This window comes from Triticum dicoccoides, chromosome 6A (assembly GCF_002162155.2).
Source record: "Triticum dicoccoides isolate Atlit2015 ecotype Zavitan chromosome 6A, WEW_v2.0, whole genome shotgun sequence".
Taxonomy (NCBI): Eukaryota; Viridiplantae; Streptophyta; class Magnoliopsida; order Poales; family Poaceae; genus Triticum; species Triticum dicoccoides.
In genome coordinates this window covers 633,472,592-633,492,611 of record NC_041390.1, presented here as the reverse complement: position 1 = coordinate 633,492,611, position 20,020 = coordinate 633,472,592, and positions in this window count along the sequence as shown.

The following is a 20,020-nucleotide window of genomic DNA, read 5'->3' as shown; positions in this document are numbered from 1 at the left end:
CATGCTCTTCTCATCAGGGACGTCCTGCTTAGCAAAGCGGGCGAGCTTCTGAAACAACTTGTTGTAGTCATAGATAGACAAAGAGCCTTGCTTCAGGTTGCGGGATTCCTCACGCTTGCTTTCAACCACGCTCTAAGGAATATGATGAACTTTGAAATCTTGACGGAATTCATCCCAGGTAATCAGACGGCCTCCTCTGGAATCCTTGTACTGCTGGAACCATTCTGCAGCTTGGTCTTTGAGTTGGAAGGAAGCAAACTTGACAAAGTCCTCAGGCCTGACATTACTGCACTTGAAATGCTTGCACAGATCCACGAGCCAATCGTCAGCATCAGTTGCCTCAACACAATTGCTGAAACTCTTTGGCCTGTTAGCAAGGAACTGGTTGAGTGTAGCAAAGTGATTCTGATTGTTGCCTTGGTTGCCTTGGTTCACTTGATTGCGCTCTTGAAGAATTTGCATGATCAACTGCGTGTTTGCATTGGTTGCGGCCATCACAGCTTGCCATGCCTCCGGAGGAGGTGGAGGTGGTGGCGGATCCTGATTTTGATTTTGATTCTGATTGCTGCTCTTAGCGGGAACCATCCTGAAGAGGGTGACAACCGTTAGCACATTGACAGATAATATGAAGCTGAATCAAACGGGTTGAAATTGCAACAATAGTCTTCACATCCGAACAAAATGAACGAATGCATTCCACTTGAAATGGTCACATATCCATAAATTGAGAAGCCACTTCGAATTTAGGTAGAGGAATAAATCAACAAGGTACGGATCAAGAACAAATACTCGGTAAGAAATCCCAATCTCAAACCAAATATCCGTGGAAGAAGAACTAGAGCTACAAGAATTCCCACCTATGAAACTCCCGAACCTTTCCGGTTATGCAATCAGGTGTTGGGGATACAAGGGAAGCATAATATCTCACCCAAAACTAGCAAATCCTACATCCAGCTGTATCCATCCTTCAACACATAACCGAGAAAACTTCGGAAACCATCTACCTCAACCTTTGAAAAGCATCTGTTATACAAGTTATGGCAATACTCCCGAACTCCCGCCCCAGTACTGGGTGGCGTCGAGGTTATCTCACCAACGAACTGCATAAAAGAGATTTTCGATGTCGGCGTACTAAACTCAGGTATTCCAGAACTGCAACGATAAAATTGTGACGACAACACCTCGGAGCTCAACTCCCCGGGACACTGCCACAACCCCTAAAGACAGGAGGCACCAAGAACAATGTTCTCGTCACAAAACCATCGGAACGATTCCAAGATACCCGCGTGATCCTAATTTTTTTTTGTGAAATTTGAGAAGAGAATAGTCAAAACTCTACGTCAGGATGCCTTACCAGAGCGATGAGGAGACTAGGGAGTAAAAAGAATTCCTAAACTCTCCGATATATAATTCCTAAATGACTCAAAACATTTTTCTAGACTCAACAACGACTGCTAAAAACGATCAAGCAATGGGGGCTCCTAAGGTCGGGGAAGGCTCTGATACCAACTTGTAACGCCCTCGATGCGGCTATAGCTCCCACGTGTCGAGGCACGACTTAGAGGCATAACCGCATTGAAAGCAATGTTGCAAGTTATGCAATCTTCACAACATCTCATGTAATATAGATAATAAAAGGGGAGAAACATAGTTGGCTTACACTCGCCACGTCAATCAAAGTACATAAATAGCATTACAACATTCAAACACTCATGGCCCGACTATGGCGCCAAAATAAAATATAGCCCAACATGCGACACGGTCCTGATCACCCCAACTGGGCACCACTACTGATCATCGGGGAAAGACACGTAGTAGAGATAGCCCAACATGCGACACGGTCCTGATCACCCCAACTGGGCACCACTACTGATCATCGGGGAAAGACACGTAGTATCGGCGTGAGTCCTCGTTGAACTCCCACTTGAGCTCAAGCGCGTCATCTGGAACAGAATCATCAGGCCCTGCAACTGGTTTGGAAGTAATCTGTGAGCCACAGGGACTCAGCAATCTCGCACCCTCGCCATCAAGACTATTTAAGCTTATAGGTAAGGCAAGGTAAATATGTGGAGCTGCAGCAAGCGACTAGCATATATGGTGGCTAACATATTCGCAAAAGAGAGCGAGAAGAGAGGGCAAAGCGCGTACGAGTAACTAGAGGGCAACCTGTGGCAAGCATTACTCCAACACCGTGTTCACTTCCCGGACTTCGCTGAAAAGAGACCATCACGGTAACTCACACAGTTGATTCTTTTTAATTAAGTTAAGGTTCAAGTTATCTACAACCGGACATTAACAAATTCCCATCTGCCCATAACCGCAGGCACGGCTTTCGAAAGTTCAAATCCCTGCAGGGGAGTCCCAACTTAGCCCATGACAAGCTCTCACGATCAACGAAGGAATAGACCTCCTCCCGAGACATTCCGATCAGACTCGGTATCCCGGTTCTACAAGACAACTCCGACAATGGTAAAACAAGTCCAGCAACACCACCCGTTGTGCCGACAAATCCCGATAGGAGCTGCACATATCTCGTTCTCAGGGCACACCGGATAAGCTAAGCGTACGGGAGCCAACGTAACCCAAGTTGCCAAGGGACGGCCCCGCACGGTGCTCTAGGTTGGACCAACGCTCAGAGGAGCACTGGCCTGGGGGTTTAAAAATAAGATGACCCTTGAGTCCGCGAAACCCAAGGGAAAAGGCTAGGTGGCAAATGGTAAAACCAAGGTTAGGCATTGCTGGAGGAGTTTTATTCAAGGCGGTCTGTCAAGGGGTTCCCATTATCACCCAACCGCGTAAGGAACGCAAAATCCGGGAACATAACACCGATATGACGGAAACTAGGGCGGCAAGAGTGGAACAAAACACTAGGCGAGAGGCCGAGCCTTCCACCCTTTACCAAGTATATAGATGCATTAAGATAACAAGATAATATAATGATATCCCAACAAGTAAATAATGTTCCAACAAGGAACGGCCTCCAATCTTCACCTGCAACTAGTAGCGCTATAAGAGGGGCTGAGCAAAGCGGTAACATAGCCAATCAACGGTTTGCTAGGACATGGTGGGTTAGAGGTTTGACATGGCAATTTGGGAGGCATGATAAGCAAGTGGTAGGCATCGTAGCGTAGGCATAGCAAAAGAGCGATCATCTAGCAAAGCAAAGATAGTAGTGATTTCGAGGGTATGATCATCTTGCCTGCAAAGTTGTCAGAGTTGACTGGATCCTCGAAAGCAAACTCAATGGGCTCCTCGTTAGCGAACTCGTCTCCCGGCTCTTCCCAAACAAGACAAACAAGCAAATGGAACAGAATCAACCACGTGCAAAGCTCAAACAAAATGATGCAAAGATGGTATGCTATGCGGGATGCGATATGGGATGCATATGCAAGATTTGACAAGGAATGAATGAACCTGGCCTCAACTTGGAAATCTAAGTGTGCCACTGGAAAGGTGAGATGAAATCGCTTGAAAACAATATAAAGATCACCGGAATCGGAGTTACGGTTTGGAAATGGCAAGCAATTCAAATTTGACCACGGTCTGCGATATACAGCAAGTAGCCATCTAAATGCAACAAGATGAACATGCTACAGCACCGAAACATGACAACAAAATACATGGCAGGGATCCACTCATGATGATTAACAAAAGATGAACACTGAGCTACGGCCAATTCACCCATTAACAGGTTCAAACAAGCATGGCAAAAAGGCATTTGGTAAACAGATTTCAGACTTAGAGAAATTAACACTTGTCTGGAATTTCAGATCAGGTAGCATGCTTTGGAGCATGAAAACTATATGCTACAGGTGCTGAACATGGCAAAGTAAAGCATGGCATGGAGCTACTCAAAGAGCTTAACAAAAGTCCCTTAGTGACCTTGAGACAAAAGGGATCAGAAAATACATTTGCAAGCATGTGAACATGGCAAAAACATAAACAGATCACGGACTTAGTGAAAAACTGGAGCATGCAAAACAGATATCAAGTAGGCATGTTTACGAGCTCGATGCACTCACTATAGAGCAAGTCATGACAATCTAAGCATACACCCATCAAGAATACATATTTTACAAGCTAGACATGGCAAGAACAATAACATAGCATGCACGGATCAACTACAACATCCTCGGCAAAATCGCTAACAAGTAGACAATCTGCCCAGATTCACGAAATAGCAAAAGTAGAGCTCGATTGACTCAAGCTAGGGTGCTCCATAAATGCAAACAAAGACATGGATGGATAGAGCACTACAATATTAACAAAACATCTTATTGATCATCCTCAAAAGAGGCACGGATCACTAGGAAACAACATGAACATATGGCATATTGAGATAAACAGATCAAGGACTTAGTGGAAATGCTAAGTCCCTGAAATCGGCATTAACGAATGCACCACTTTGCAAGGTTGTGCTAGTCACCACACACATCACAAAAATACATGGGTTGCACCTCTGGATAGATGGCAAAACATATAACAAAACACATGTAGAGCTCAGGGGCATAGCATGCACACATTAATCATGGCAAAAATGACAAATATCTAATTAGAGCAGCAGATCTGACAATTATCTCAAATAGCACTCTTACAACAGCATTTCGGGCATCAAGATGAACTCAAATGAAAATGATGCAATGAGATGAAATGATGTGCTCTCTGAGATGAACATTTTGATATGCTATATGCCCAAAATGGAGCTACGTATGCGGAGATACGATGCGATGAACATAGCAAAATAATTAGGGTTTCGGGCAAAAAGTCAACCGATCCCGATCTGGATCTGGAGGGGTACTATAGCGGCGGCGCGTTTTACGAGGTTTGACGGGGAGGCCGGCGCCGGAGACGGACTTGCCGGCGTCGCGGTCGTCGAGGAGGGAGGAGGAGGCCGGGGCGTGCGGCGGCGCGGCCGCGGCGTCTGTGCGGCGGGGGCGGCGACCGGAGCCCGCCGGAGTTGCTGCCGCGGTCGCCGACGACGAGGAGGCACGGCGAGGAGGTGGCAGCGGCCGGCAAGCAGGAGCGCGGCGAGGAGGTGGCGGCGGCCGGCGCGCGGGCCGCGCGGGGGCCCGGCTTGGGCTCGCCCGGGCCGGCGGTGGGACAGGCGGCGGCGCCACGTGGCAGCGGCTCGTTGGTCGGCGGCGGTGGGCGGACGTGTCCGGCCCAAATTGGACACGTCCGGCGGCGAGGGGAGCGGAATTTTTAGGGTTTAGGAGGAGGGGATCCGGAAATTTCGAGGAGGGGTCTATATATAGAGGTTGAGGGAGCTAGGAGTGTCCAAATGAGGTTCGGTTTTCGGCCACGCGATCGTGATCGAACGCTCTAGATGATGGAGAGGGTTTTGGTGGGTTTTGGGCCAAATTGGAGGGGTGTTGGGCTGCAACACACACGAGGCCTTTTCGGTCCCTCGGTTAACCGTTGGAGCATCAAACGAAGTCCAAATGGTACGAAACTTGACAGGCGGTCTACCGGTAGTAAACCAAGGCCACTTGACAAGTCTTGGTCCAATCCGGAGATGTTTAATCCCCACACATGAAAGAAAGGTAGAAATGACCACCGGAGGAGAACGGAGCGTCGGAATGCAAAACGGACAACAGGGAAAATGCTCGGATGCATGAGACGAACACGTATGCATATGCAATGCACATGATGATATGATATGAGATGCATGACAATGATAACAACACACGGAGGCAAAGACCCGAACCCGAGGAAATAAAATAACTTAAGGCCGGAAACGGCAAGAGTTGGATTACATATTGGGTAAATTACATCCGGGGTGTTACAGCTCCCGAATGCGGCGCGGCCAAAGAAGGGCAAGACATCGGCGAAGAAAAACAAGGCGGCGGACGGCTCCGGCACCTCCAAGGCGAAGAGGAAGAAGCTTGCGGGACGTGCGACGGGCGCGGCGGCTGCCGAAGCGCCGGCAAGCTCACTCGTTGATCCGGCAGCCGGCGCGCACAACATGTTCGACGAAATGCCTCCAAGGTAAAAAAATTCTAACTTTTCATTTTTTGGTTATTTTTTGAATGCATTCGTCACATATAGATAGCTTATTTGCATTGTGCAAAAAAATTTGTAGTCTCAATGATGATGCATACATGTCAACGATGGGTGTTGGCTCCAACAATTCGCATTGGTCTCAAACCAATGACATGCATTTTCAAGACCATGAGTTCGAGGTGGACGAGGAGGGTGAGGGCATTGTCGACGCACCAAAAGGAAGAGCGGGCAATTACACCAACACCGATGACATCTTACTATGCAATACTTGGTTGCAAGTGTCGAGGGATCCATCCATTGGAGGTGATCAAAGTAGAGATGCTTATTGGAACCGGATGAAGGAACACTTTGATGCTTGCAACGTGAGTGGAATTGACCGCTCCAACCGATCACTTAGGTCCCGGTGGTCGACAATCAACTCGGATTGTCAAAGGTGGGCGGCTTGTCAAAAGGTGGTTGACAAGTTGGACCCAAGTGGCACAAATGAGGACGATAGAGTAAGTGCCATTTCATCTTACATGTTGGTGCTAAACTTCCTTTGTTTTGCTTGTTGTTGGTGCTAACTTGCTTTGTTTTCATGTAGTACAACATTGCGCAAAACTTGTTCAAAGAAGAGGAGAGGAAAACCAAGAAGGGGAAGATCAAGAAAGGAAGGGTGTTTACTTTGCCTCATTGCTATGATGTGTTGAAGGATGATGAGAAATGGAAGAAGCGTGAAGATTTGGATGATTTGCATTTGAGCGACAAACGGAAGCGAACAATTAAGTTGGATGATGATGATGAGGAGGATGATGCATCAAGTGATGACGGCAAGAGAAGCCCCACACCCAACTCGGTTTCATACTCGAAGCTAAAGCGGCCAGATGGGTGCAAGAAAGACAAAACCGAAAAGAAGAAGAGGAAAGGAGATGATGAGCTCAAAAATGCTATGGAAGCTATTGTGAAGGCAAGAAAAGAAGCCAACGAGGTGAGGAAAATGGCAAGGACCCAAGATGCCACAGCCGAGGAGAGAAGGTTGGCGGCCGATGAGAGGAGGGTGGCGGCCGAGGAGAGGAAGGTGGCTTTGGAGGAGAGGAAGGTGAGCAATGAGGAGCGAACTAGATTGTTGGAATGGGAGAAGCACTTGTTCTTCTTGGACACAACTAACCTCAATGTGGCGCAAAAGGAGTATGCCAGTCTTGCCCAACAAGAAGTCTTGATCCAAAAAAGAGCCATGGTTCGTGCAATGGGTAGCGGTGCCCTCGGCGCAATGGGTGGCGGTGCCCTCGGCGCAATGGGTGGCGGTGGCATCGGCACCATGGGTGGCGGTGGCCTCGGCGCCATGGGTGGCATGGGTGGCGGTGGCTTCGGCGCCATGGGTGGCATGGGTGGCTTTGGAGCACCCCCCGACGCTATGGCCACGATGGGAGGCATGAGTTTTGCTTCTCTCATGGGAGGCATGGGTGCACCTCCGGCCACCATGGGAGGAATGTCTTTCAATGAGCCTCCTCGCACACATTCCCATGAAGATGCCGTTGAAGATCTTGCCAACACCGTCGGAGCTTCACGTGATGCGGTGCACGATGAGGAGAGGGAGGAAGATTCATCTTCGGAGGCGGAAGAATCATCTTCCGAAGATGAGGACGAGGACGAGGAATGATGTGTCTTTCCTTTGTGTATTGAACTTGATTTGCATTTTGAACTTGGTTGGATGAACTTGTGGGCATGATTTTAAACTTGTGGGCATGAACTTCATCAACTTGTTTGTGTGAAATTTTTATTGTGTTGAAAATGTGCATCGTTTTGTGTTGAAATATGCCATATGCAATGCACCGGCGAGTCGCGCGCGTTGCTGGAGCGACGCGCGCGCGCTGCATTTTAGCGCGGCCGCTGGAGCCAGCGCTGTGCGCCGCGCCAAACCAGCCGATGCGCGCGCGGCATATGTGTTTTTTGCGCGCGGCACGACCGGCGCCTGTTGGAGATGCTCTGAGACATGCGAACCATGTCTATTGGTAGATATGCATGAAGAAACTCCATACAGATGGATCATTTGGACTCACTTGATTTTGAATCACTTAAGACACGCAAATCATACCACATGGGCAAGATGACTGAAAGGCCTCGTTTTCAGTAAGATGGAACAAGAAAGCAACTTGTTGGAAGTAATACATTTTGATGTGTGTAGTCCAATAAGTGCTGAGACACGCAGTGGATATCGTTATGTTCTTACTTCACAGATGATTTGAGTCGATGATGATTATATTTACTTGATGAAACACAAGTCTGAATTATTGAAAGGTTCAAGTAATTTCAGAGTGAAGTTGAAGATCGTCGTGACAAGATGATAAAATGTCTATGATATGATCATAGAGATGAATATCTGAGTTATGAGTTTGGCACACAATTAAGACATTGTGGAAATTGTTTCAAAACTAATACCGCCTGGAACACCATAGTGTGATGGTGTGTCCGAACATCATAACTGCACCCTTTTGGATATGGTGCATACCATGATGTCTCTTATCAAATTACCACTATCGTTTACGGGTTAGGCATTAGAGACAACCGCATTCACTTTAAATAAGGCACCACACAATTCCGTTGAGACGACACCGTGTGAACTATGGTTTAGAGAAACCTAAGTTGTCGTTTCTTAAAAGTTTGGGGCTGCGACGCTTATGTGAAAAAGTTTCAGGCTGAAAACTTCGAACCCAAAGCGGATAAATGCATCTTCATAGAATACCCAAAAATAGTTGGGTATACCTCCTATTTCAGATCCAGAAGCAAAAATGATTGTTTCTAGAAACGGGTCCTTTCTCGAGGAAAAGTTTCTCTCGAAAGAATTGAGTGGGAGGATGGTGGAGACTTGATGAGGTTATTGAACCGTGACTTCTACTAGTGTGTAGCAGGGCACGGGAAGTTGTTCCTGTGGAACCTACACCAATTGAAGTGGAAGCTTATGATAGTGATCATGAAACTTCGGATCAAGTCACTACCAAACCTCATGGGTCGACAAGGATGTGTACTACTTTAGAGTGGTACGTAATCCTATCTTGGAAGTCATGTTGCTAGACAACAATGAACCTACGAGCTATGGAGAAGCGATGGTGGGCCCGGATTCCGACGAATGGCTCGAGGCCATAAAATCCGAGAGAGGATCCATGTATAAAACAAAGTATAGACTTTGAAAAGAACTACTTGATGGTCGTAAGGCTGTTGGGTGCAGATGGATTTTAAAAGGAAGACGGACAATGATGGTAAGTGTCACCATTAAGAAAGCTCGACTTGTCGTTAAGATGTTTCCCGACAAGTTCAAGGATTTGACTACGATGAGACTTTCTCACTCGTAGCGATGCTTAGAGTCTGTTGGAATTATGTTAGCAGTTACTGCATTATTTATGAAATCTTGCAGATAGGATATCAAAACATTGTTTCCTCGATGTTTTTCTTGAGGAAAGGTTGTATGTGATACAACCAGAAGTTTTTGTCAATCCTGAAAGATGCTAACAAGTATGCAAAGCTCCAGCAATCCTTCTAAGGACTGGACTAAGCATCTCGGAATTGGAATATACGCTTTGATGAGATGATCAAAGATTTTGGGTTTATACAAAGTTTATGAGAAACTTGTATTTCCAAAGAAGTGAGTGGGAGCACTATAGAATTTTTGATGAGTATATGTTGTTAACATGTTGTTGATCAGAAATGATATAGAATTTCTGGAAAGCATACAGGGTTATTTGAAAAGTGGTTTTTAATGGAAAACCTAGATTAAGCTACTTGAACATTGAGCATCAAGATCTATAAGGATAGATCAAAATCACTTAATAGTACTTTCAAACGAACACATACCATGACAAAATTTTGAAGGAGTTCAAAATAGATCGGCAAAGAAGGAGTTCTTGGCTGTGTTATAAGGTATGAGTATTGAGTAAAACTCAAGACCTGACCACGGCAGAATAGAGAGAAAGGATGAAGGTCGTCCCCTATACTTTAGACGTAGGCTCTAAAGTATGCAATATTGTGTACCGCACCTGAAGCGTGCTAAGCCTTGACTCAGTCAAGGGGTACAAGTGTGATCTAGGAATGGATCACAGGACAACGGTCAAGGTTATCCTTAGTAACTAGTGGACTAAGGAATTTTCTCGATTATGGGGGTGGTAAAAGAGTTCGTTGTAAAGGGTTACGCTGATGCAATCTTTGACACTAATCTGGATGATTCTGAGTAGTAAACCAGATTCGTATAGTAGAACAGTTATTTGGAATAGCTTCAAAAAAAGAGCGTGGTAGCTGCATCTACAAGATGACATAGAGATTTGTAAAGCACACACGGATCTGAAAGGTTTAGACCCGTTGACTATAACATCTCTCACAAGCATAACATGATCAAACCCAGAACTCATTGAGTGTTAATCACATGGTAATGTGAACTAGATTATTGAATCTAGTAAACTCTTTGGGTGTTAGTCACATGGGGATGTGACCTTGAGTGTTAATCACATAGCGATGTGAACTGGATTATTGACTCTAGTGCAAGTGGGAGACTGTTGGAAATATGCCCTAGAGGCAATAATAAATTAGTTATTATTATATTTCCTTGTTCATAATAATCGTTTATTATCCATGCTAGAATTGTATTGATAGGAAACTCAGATACATGTGTGGATACATAGACAACACCATGTCCCTAGTAAGCCTCTAGTTGACTAGCTCGTTGATCAATAGATGGTTACAGTTTCCTGACCATGGACATTGGATGTCGTTGATGACGGGATCACATCATTAGGAGAATGATGTGATGGACAAGACCCAATCCTAAGCCTAGCACAAGATCGTGTAGTTCGTATGCTAAAGATTTTCTAATGTCAAGTATCATTTCCTTAGACCATGAGATTTGTGCAACTCCTGGATACCGTAGGAATGCTTTGGGTGTACCAAACGTCACAACGTAACTGGGTGGCTATAAATGTGCACTGCGGGTATCTCCGAAAGTGTCTGTTGGGTTGGCACGAATCGAGACTGGGATTTGTCACTCCGTGTAACGGAGAGGTATCTCTGGGCCCACTCGGTAATGCATCATCATAATGAGCTCAATGTGACTAAGGAGTTAGTCATGAGATCATGCGTTACAAAACGAGTAAAGTGACTTGCCGGTAATGAGATTGAACGAGGTATTGGGATACCGACGATCAAATCTCGGGTAAGTAACATACCGATTGACAAAGGGAATTGAATACGGGATTGATCGAATCCCCGACATTGTGGTTCATCCGATGAGATCATCGTGGAACATGTGGGAGCCAATATGGGTATCCAGATCCCGCTATTGGTTATTGGCCGGAGAGGTGTCTCGGTCATGTCTGCATGGTTTCCGAACCCGTAGGGTCTACACACTTAAGGTTCGGTGACAGTAGAGTTGTTATGAGATATTAGTATGCGGTAACCCGAAAGTTGTTCGGAGTCCCGGATGAGATCCCAGACGTCACGAGGAGTTCCGGAATGGTCCGGAGGTGAAGATTTATATATAGGAAGTCCAGTTTCGGCCATCGGGAAAGTTTCGGGGGTAATCGGTATTGTACCGGGACCACCGGAAGGGTCCCGGGGATCCACCGGGTGGTGCCACCTATCCCGGAGGGCCCCATGGGCTGAAGTGGGAGGGGAACCATCCCCTGGTGGGCTGGTGCACCCCCATGGGCCTCCCCCTGCGCCTAGTGTTGGAAACCCTAGGGGTGGGGGCGCCCCACCTGACTTGGGGGCAAGTCCCCCCCTTGGCCGCCGCCCCCCTTGGAGATTGGATCTCCTAGGGCCGGCGCCCCCCTAGGGGTCCTATATATAGTGGGGGGAGGGAGGGAAGCCGCACCCAAGTCTCTAGCGCCTCCCTCTCCATCCGTGACACCTCTCCTTCTTGTTGGTGCTTGGCGAAGCCCTGCCGAGATCCCGCTGCTTCCACCACCACGCCGTTGTGCTGCTGGATCTCCATCAACCTCTCCTCTCCCCTTGCTGGATCAAGAAGGAGGATACGTCTCTCCGTTCCGTACGTGTGTTGAACGCGGAGGTGCCGTCCGTTCGGCGCTAGGATCATCGATGATTTGGATCACGACAAGTACGACTCCATCAACCCCGTTCTCTTGAACGCTTCCGCTTAGCGATCTTCAAGGGTATGAAGATACACTCCCTCTCTCTCGTTGCTAGTATCTCCTAGATTGATCTTGATGACACGTAGAATTTTTTTGAATTATTGCTACGTTCCCCTACAGTCTTAATATGTTTCCTACTTATCTTGTCCTCCAAACAAGTAGACTTTCCTTGCTTTTGCTGTCAGCCAGCCCACCGATTATCAGGTTATGAGTCGGCCCTCATCGAGCCGCCTTCAAGACCTTTGGGCCTTCTCGTCCACTCAGTCGATGGGCCGAGTTATCTATGCGCCGCCAACCATCCACCGGGTTGTTTCACATGGCAGGTCATATCGTGGGGTATATTCCCAACAGGCCCAGACGCCACCGTGGTACGTCCGGCAACTCTCTGGCTCCGCCTTGCGCTTGATGTGCTCAACACATTGTTCGACATGATTGTTTGTGATTTTGTTTGGGAAAGCGATCGATTCCGATGCTTCGTCGAACGAGGAGTATGGACGGGCGGAGCTTGATCAAATGATTCAAGATGAGTTCTTCGATTCGTCGGATTCGAACGAAGAAGTGGACATGATTATGCCCATGAGCATGCAAGAGGAAATGGACCAACAAGAGGAGCATATTCTCAACTTCAATGTCTCAATCAAAGGGAGAAGATTGATCAAACGACACAGGGTGTCCGTAGCAAAGCTATTGCATAAGGACCATATTTGAACCGAATGGCAATAAACAGAGCCACTTTGCAACAATGCAGGAAGCGGCTAGGAAGGATGTGGAGAGGGCATTCGGTGTGCTTCAGGCTCGTTGGGGAATTGTGTGGAGTGCTGCAATGATGTGGGAATCAGAAACTTTGTGGCAGCTGATGACATGTTGTGTTATTCTGCACAATATGATTATCGATGATGAGGGTGATGGTGTAACCCAAACCCATGATTTTGAAGCACCTGGAGAACAAATTGAAATCCCGAAGGATCAAGATGCGGCTCAGCTGCTGAACTTTTTGCAGATGCATCAGAATGTCCGAGACCGGCAGGTGCATATGCAACTACTCAATGATCTGGTGGAGCACATGTGGACCCACAATGGCAACCAAGGAGCCAATGCTTGAGTTTGGCACTTAAAATAAATTTTATGTAAACACTATCTATGCTTCATACCAACATTTGCTATTTACGTGCAACATTGGCTTGTATGATTGGCGTGCATGGATTTGAGAATCCGGATTTAAGATATGTGGATGTCGGGGCGGAAATATGAGGGCCCGTTCGGATGCATCTGCGGGCATGCCCGGGCGCGTCCGCGGACGTATATGGGTCAGATTTGCCAAGTCCGGCTGTAGATGCTCTTACCACATTCACTAGTGAAATTTTCGTGTCCATTTTTACCCCTTCTTAGTTTCCATGTCCCCATGAGAAAATCAAGAGAAAATAGTCTCCCCCCCCATCCCCCTCCCCGCGATCTAGGGTTTCTGCTGCCGCCGTCGGAGAGCTGCAGGGCAAAGCCGGGGCGAGGGATGATGGCGGCGGCGGTGCCTTGCTCTGTCTTGGTTCTAGGGGGCAGGCCATGGATGGATCGCCACGTAGGTATTCGCGGTCTGACGTCGACCGCGCAGTGTTGGGGCTTCTTCAATAGTCGAGGGCCCACGGAGGCGGTGCGGCGGTTCCTGGTGGTGGTTGCATCGCTTGGACTCCAGCAGTGTGTGGTTGTTTACCAGTGGCAGGAACATTCCCTTGGGGTGTGGCAAAAGACGGTGGGGATGGATCCAGTGGTCCAGCCAGTGTTGGATGCGAGTATGGCAGCGAAATTTGATTTCGTCCTTCGTCGGAACCATCGACGGCGGCGCGTGTGGGCGTTGTTACCTTGCTGGAGGCATTATGGGGAGATTTTCGGTCCCTGTGTGCAGCGGGGTCTCGAAGTTTTTTTGGTCTAGAAGGATTTATCATAATAGCATTGTTTTATTAATGTTCAGAGCATATGTGGTGTGATAATAAGTTTTGTCTCAATTTCCTATTGCGGACTCGATGTGGTTACAATGTTTTTATTATTATAATTTGTTGTCTCATTCCTTTCACTAACATATATCTTTGATAGTGTTTAGGATGAACAGTAGAAGTTTTACCTCTATCTTTTATGGTGTTTAGGATGAACAGGAAAGAGTTAAAAAAAATCTAAGAAGGTAACATATAAGTTGCAATCTTGTGTAAATCCAAGGTTATATGATGTATCTGTTCACTTTGTTTTTTTTTCTTTGAGGATCGATCTATGTGTTCCCTTGAAACATCTATGTAAGTTGACTGTTCGACTGATTATGATTAGTGTATTACTACATACTAGTATTGATTTTGAGTGGAGAGGTAATTAAGATAGGTAGGCTTGGCCATTATAGTAGAGTAGTTTCTTGAGTTAAGTGAAGACTAGCAGGCGGAGGCGGGGCGGCACGCCGCGCACTTCATGAAGCCCGTATGCGTGGCTGGGTTGTTTTTCTTATAAAAGAAAAGAAGACAGTGGGTAAGCGAGCTGGCATTTGATGGTGTGCAAGCCAATTTAACTCAGATAAAAACCAAAAGATACCCACGGTTTCAAACATTTAGCCACTCCGGAGGCCAAAGCCGCTCCTAGCCTTTGCCTCCGCTACTCAATCCCTCCTCGTCGTCGTCAGATGCCGTCTGGCTAAGCGCGGTGGTGGACAGTGGCAGTGAGGACGTGCGTTGCCTCACCTTGGTGCCTCCAACCCGCTCCTCAGATCCAAGGTCCCGGAGTCGCCATCTCCTTTTTGGTCAGCGGGTGTAGACCCTTCGACGGCTTCTCGCACTGGCCATAGCCATGGGGAGGCCCTAGATGGATCCGACGTGGATGTTGCGGCTAGGCGGATTGCGACCCCATAAACTGATCTACCTTACTCAAGATATGGTTATGTCAGCTCCTTGGACGACGGGTTTAGGCAAGGCTATCTCCTGTGAGATGGCAGTCGGTGGTGATGTGCTTCGTCTCGATGTTGGACGGTGTGCTGACCACTCTGCCCTGCAGTGGCAGCCTCGCCGCAGATTGTGGGGTCACCAAAATGTCCTTGTGAGGGTTTCTCTTTCCAGATCCGGTGGTTGCCTTGGCAGTGAAATGCATTCCATGGACGATGGCTTGATATAGAGGATATGATTGTGCAGCAGCGGCGATCGGTGTTCTAGCCCAACACATGTAGCTGTTAGGCGGAAAAGTGGCGGCAACAACACATGATTGACTTCGATGGTGGTGTACCCGGTCTCGAGCTTCGTGGTGAAAACCTAGGCTTGGCTCGAGTTGGTTATACCTGGCAATAGTGATGTTTTTGCATCGTTACCCTGTTGAAGGCATTATCCGGATTAACCTAGCTTTATATAGAAGCTAGAGTGAGCAAAAAAAGCTACGCTTTGTACTACTCACAGCGTTGTGGGGGCTGGGCGTGCGTGCGGGCATTCATAGGGTTAAGTGTAACTAAGCATATGTGGTGTACTGTGTTGATATTGGTGCTTCCATTTTCCTGAATTTATGCTGTAAGGCTTAGTCGTGAAAATTAGCACGCATGAGCAACATAATTAGAGATGCATTATCAATCAAAATCAAATTTAATTCTCACGGTCTAAATGGTAGATACTCTAAGGCACATAATTTTGTTTGATTTGCTTATCCTATAGTGTCTTGCAGAAAAAGTTGTTAGGTATCGCATCATAATTAACTTAACTTTATATAGAAGGTAGAATGAGCAAAAAAAAAACTACACTTTATACTATTAACAACGTTATAGGGGTAGGGTATGCATGCGTGCGTTCTTGGTTTAGGGTTTAGGGTTTAGGGTTTAGGGTTTAGGGTATAGGGGTAGGGTGTGCGTGCATGCGTTTGTAGAGATGAGTGTATGTGAGCATCTGCATTGTACTATGTTGGTATTGGAGCTCGCATTTTCCTAAATTTATTTTAGACTCTTTGGTGATATTCTTTTGGTGGGATCTGCGATACTTTTTCGACGGAAGAGATGTTTCCGTGGGCTATGAAGACGACTATTGTGACTATCAATTTCAAGAGATTGTTCCAGCTTAGTATCCGTGTATAGAGATAAGTATATGTGTGTGTATATGCAGGGCGGAGTTCAGGATTAGGCTAAGCCCCGGGCCCAAGCTGCTACAGTTCTGCTACAGTGTTGAAACAGGGCACAATATGCTACAGTGAATGAAGTGCTTAGCCTTCCACACTAGTCCCACTGCCACTGCCACTGCCACTCCCACATACATACAGAGAGGACACTGTATGGGGGGTAGAAAGGAAAAAAGAGTGCATGCTCAACTTGTGCTTACGTTACGTGGAAGGAAGGGTAATAATACGTACGTACGGAGCTCAACGGTGAAATGAAATGACGTCCGTCGCCGTGAGTGGTCGTCGAGTCATTTCATTTCAATACAATACCAATACAATACAATACGTACAATGCTGTGCCGGCTGCTGTTGTCATATCCCGACCGAACGGGGAAGCGATTTGGGACGATTGGAATCCATGTACTACATGCTGCTGTTTTTGCAAAACGAAAAAAGTCCAAATTTAACAAATCTTCAACTTATAGACGACGAAAGCTAAATCCAGCCCTAAACTTGCAATCTCGGAAATCAGCACATCCAACTCTCTGATCACATTTTATTTTAAACCTTGAGAGCGTTTTCAAACAGCCCTGAAGCAAGTTTTTTTCTTCTTCTCTTTTCCGTAACACGCCAAGTAAAAAATCTCAGGAAAAACAAACTTGCGATCTGCCTCTCCTAAACTGATGCGGCTACCTTTAGCTGATGTTGCTATACTGAGAGGCCAGAATAAGAGTATTTATCCACGCACAACAGCATCGAGATTTGACAGATTCTTTAAGGGCGAAAAAATATTAGAAACGTGCAGGCACGAACAGTTTTTAAATCTCCGATTTTTTTAAAGTGCAAACACTTTTTTAAAATCCTGAATACTTTTTTTTAAAAAAATGAACATTTTTGGAAAACACAATCCATTTTGAGTTAACACTATTTGAGACATAAACATTTTTGGAAAAAATGCCAACAGATTTTAAAATCTGAAGAATTTTTTAAAATGGTTATATAGTTTTAAAATGGTTATGCCACGTCATCTACCCAGCAGCACACACGCGTGCGGGTGAGTGGGACCACGCACCGCTGGTGAGAAACCTTATCCCCTTCGATTTCTTTTCTTGTTCTCCCCTTTCTCATCGAGAGCATGACCGGCCGACCCCCTTCCCCTTGCTCCAGATCGGCGAGAGGCCAGGGCCGCCGCCTACCCCCGCTAAGGCAAATCACTACCATTGAGGGAGGGCCACCACACGCCATGTCGTTTCACCCACGTGAGGAGGCGACCATAGTGGGGTGCCCCCGCGATAGCGCAGATCGCCTGAGGTAGGATGAGATGATGTAGCAGGGGAGTTGCAAGGCGGTGCTGTGACGGGGGAAGTTTACCCACGCGGACGTGGTGATGGCGTACCTCCCGCGCGCAACCGGCGAACGGTGGACCTGGACCCGGCTACGGCGAAGTTGCAAGAGGCAGTGGCAAAGCTGCAAGTGGGGGAGCTGGAACCGGCTAGGGAGGGAGTTGCAACCAGCAAAGCAAAAGTTGTAACCGGCAAATGGCGGAGCTGGAAACAATGTTATTTGTGCTGGAAGGTACGGCGTGCGATCGATCTTCAACTCTTGTTTTTTGGCTGGAAGCAACGATTTCGTTTGCTAGAAAGCTCCTCTCTGAGGTTTTTTTTTAATTGTTGGAAGTAGTGATTTTTTTTTTTTGCTGGAAGTGTCAGTCTGGATTGCTACCGTTGATGCATTTGGACGAGCGACGAAGCTTCATATTTGCGACGGAGACAAGAGAAAAGCTACGACTATTGAGGGAAAAAGCTGCAACCAGTGGTTGTCACTGATTTGTGATTTTTTTTTCTTCTGTTGGGAGGTATGACATGCCTCGAGTTTGCGGCGTGCGAGGGCCGAGGGGAGGGGCGTGGGGGGAACGAAACGATGGCCATGTTCCTTGCATTTTTGTTTTCTAATTCCTACATTTTTTAAGATGGAACACTCGTATTTCATTAAGACACGGCTAAATCGTCAGTTACAGCACGGGTTACATCATCAGGATAGTTAAAGAACCACTGGTTAGACTCTCCAACAACTAAACCCGCACCAATAGCAGCTAGCACATGTGCTGGCTTGTTACAAACATGTGGCGTGTGTACAACCATAGCCTGGATAAATTGTGTGGTAAGATTCACCTTAAGCTCTTTGAACATTTGGCCAAGAGAAGACAGGTCGTACATATCCGATGACACAGCTTGTTGTAGCACTAGACAATCAGTGCAAAGAGCTACTGTCTCAGCGTGTAAAGCATTGGAAATTGATTGGGATGAGCCCGCTGCAGCAAAAAGGACTTCATGGGAGGCATCTCTGCATATTAATCCCCATCCACTGTATCCATTGTGTTCTGAAAAGGCTCCATCAATATTAATTTTAACAAAATCTGACGGTGGTGACTTCCAAGAACTATGGATGCTCGCTTGAGAAACCGGCTTCTTATTCAGGAACTCATTCCACTCATTCACATGAAAACAAACAGCATATTCTTCATGATTTCCACGGTTTCTCTTGTGCTACCAAGACCAAAGAAGAGTAATGGTAAGCATCCTTTGTTCCTCTGAAAGTTGCAAAATAGCTGTTGAGTATATTGTGTACGTGTATATTTGTGTGTAGGGCCTACCTCCTGTTTCCTTTGTATAGTTGAGGTTGTGGCCCACCTCTGTACTTATATATATACCTGGTGCACCGATCAATACATCGAGATTGCACAGCTCATATCTTGTCCTTCTACATGGTATCTATCACAGCACGATCTTAACCCTAACCGCCGCCGCCTCCGCGCCGCCGCCGCCGCCGCTCCTCCCCACCGCCGTCACCAGTCGCTGCCGCCGCCACCCTCCTTCCGGTCGCCGCTGGTCACCGCCGCCTCTCCCACCACCTCGCTCGCTGTCGCCGCCGCCGCGGGCTCCCGCTTCCGCCTCCCTCACCCGCGCCGCAACCCTCCCCTCTCCTCCCACCCGCGCCGCTAACCTCCCCCTCCCCTCCCACCCGCGCCACACCCTGTCTCCCTTCACCCGCGCTGAACCCTAGCCATGAGCTCCTCCTGGTCCACCGTTTCCAATCCGTTTGCCGGTCCCGATGTCACTATCGTCCGCGACCTCAACATCCACGAGCGCGTTCCGGTCAAGCTTGATCACACCACCGCCCCCTACTCCGCTTGGAAGCGGTATTTTTCGCTTGTGTTCCGTGAGTACCTCCTGCACGGCCACGTGGACGGCACCGTGGACACGACGCTCATGATCAACGACGAGGAGTGGATGATCCTCGACGCCACCATCATCCGCTGGTTCTATCTCACCATCTCCAGCGACCTCTTCCACACCGTGGTGAACGACGAGGACGACGCCTATGCGGTCTGGACCAAGCTCAACGGCCTCTTCACCGACAATCGGCTACAACGCAAGGTCCTGCTTTATGGTGAGTTTTACGGGTGCCAGCAACTTGACTCATCCATCGATGATTTTTGCATGCGCCTCAAGAAGCTCGCGATGAGCTCCGTGATCTCGGGGAAAAGATCAGCGACGAGCTCCTCATCAGCACCCTCTCCGGCGGCCTCAACGAGAACTTCGGGAACGCCGCCTCCAACCTCACCCTCATCCCTGAGCCCACCTTCGCCAAGGTGGTCGCGTACCTCAAGTTGGAGGAGCGCCGGATGCGGGTGGCACGGACTCGCGCGACGCACACCGCCCTTGTCGCAAGCACCCGCGGGGGTTCGGCCCCGCCACCGCACGCCCGACGCCGCCCCAGCCGGCGGCGCCTGCCTTCCCGCCCGGGTT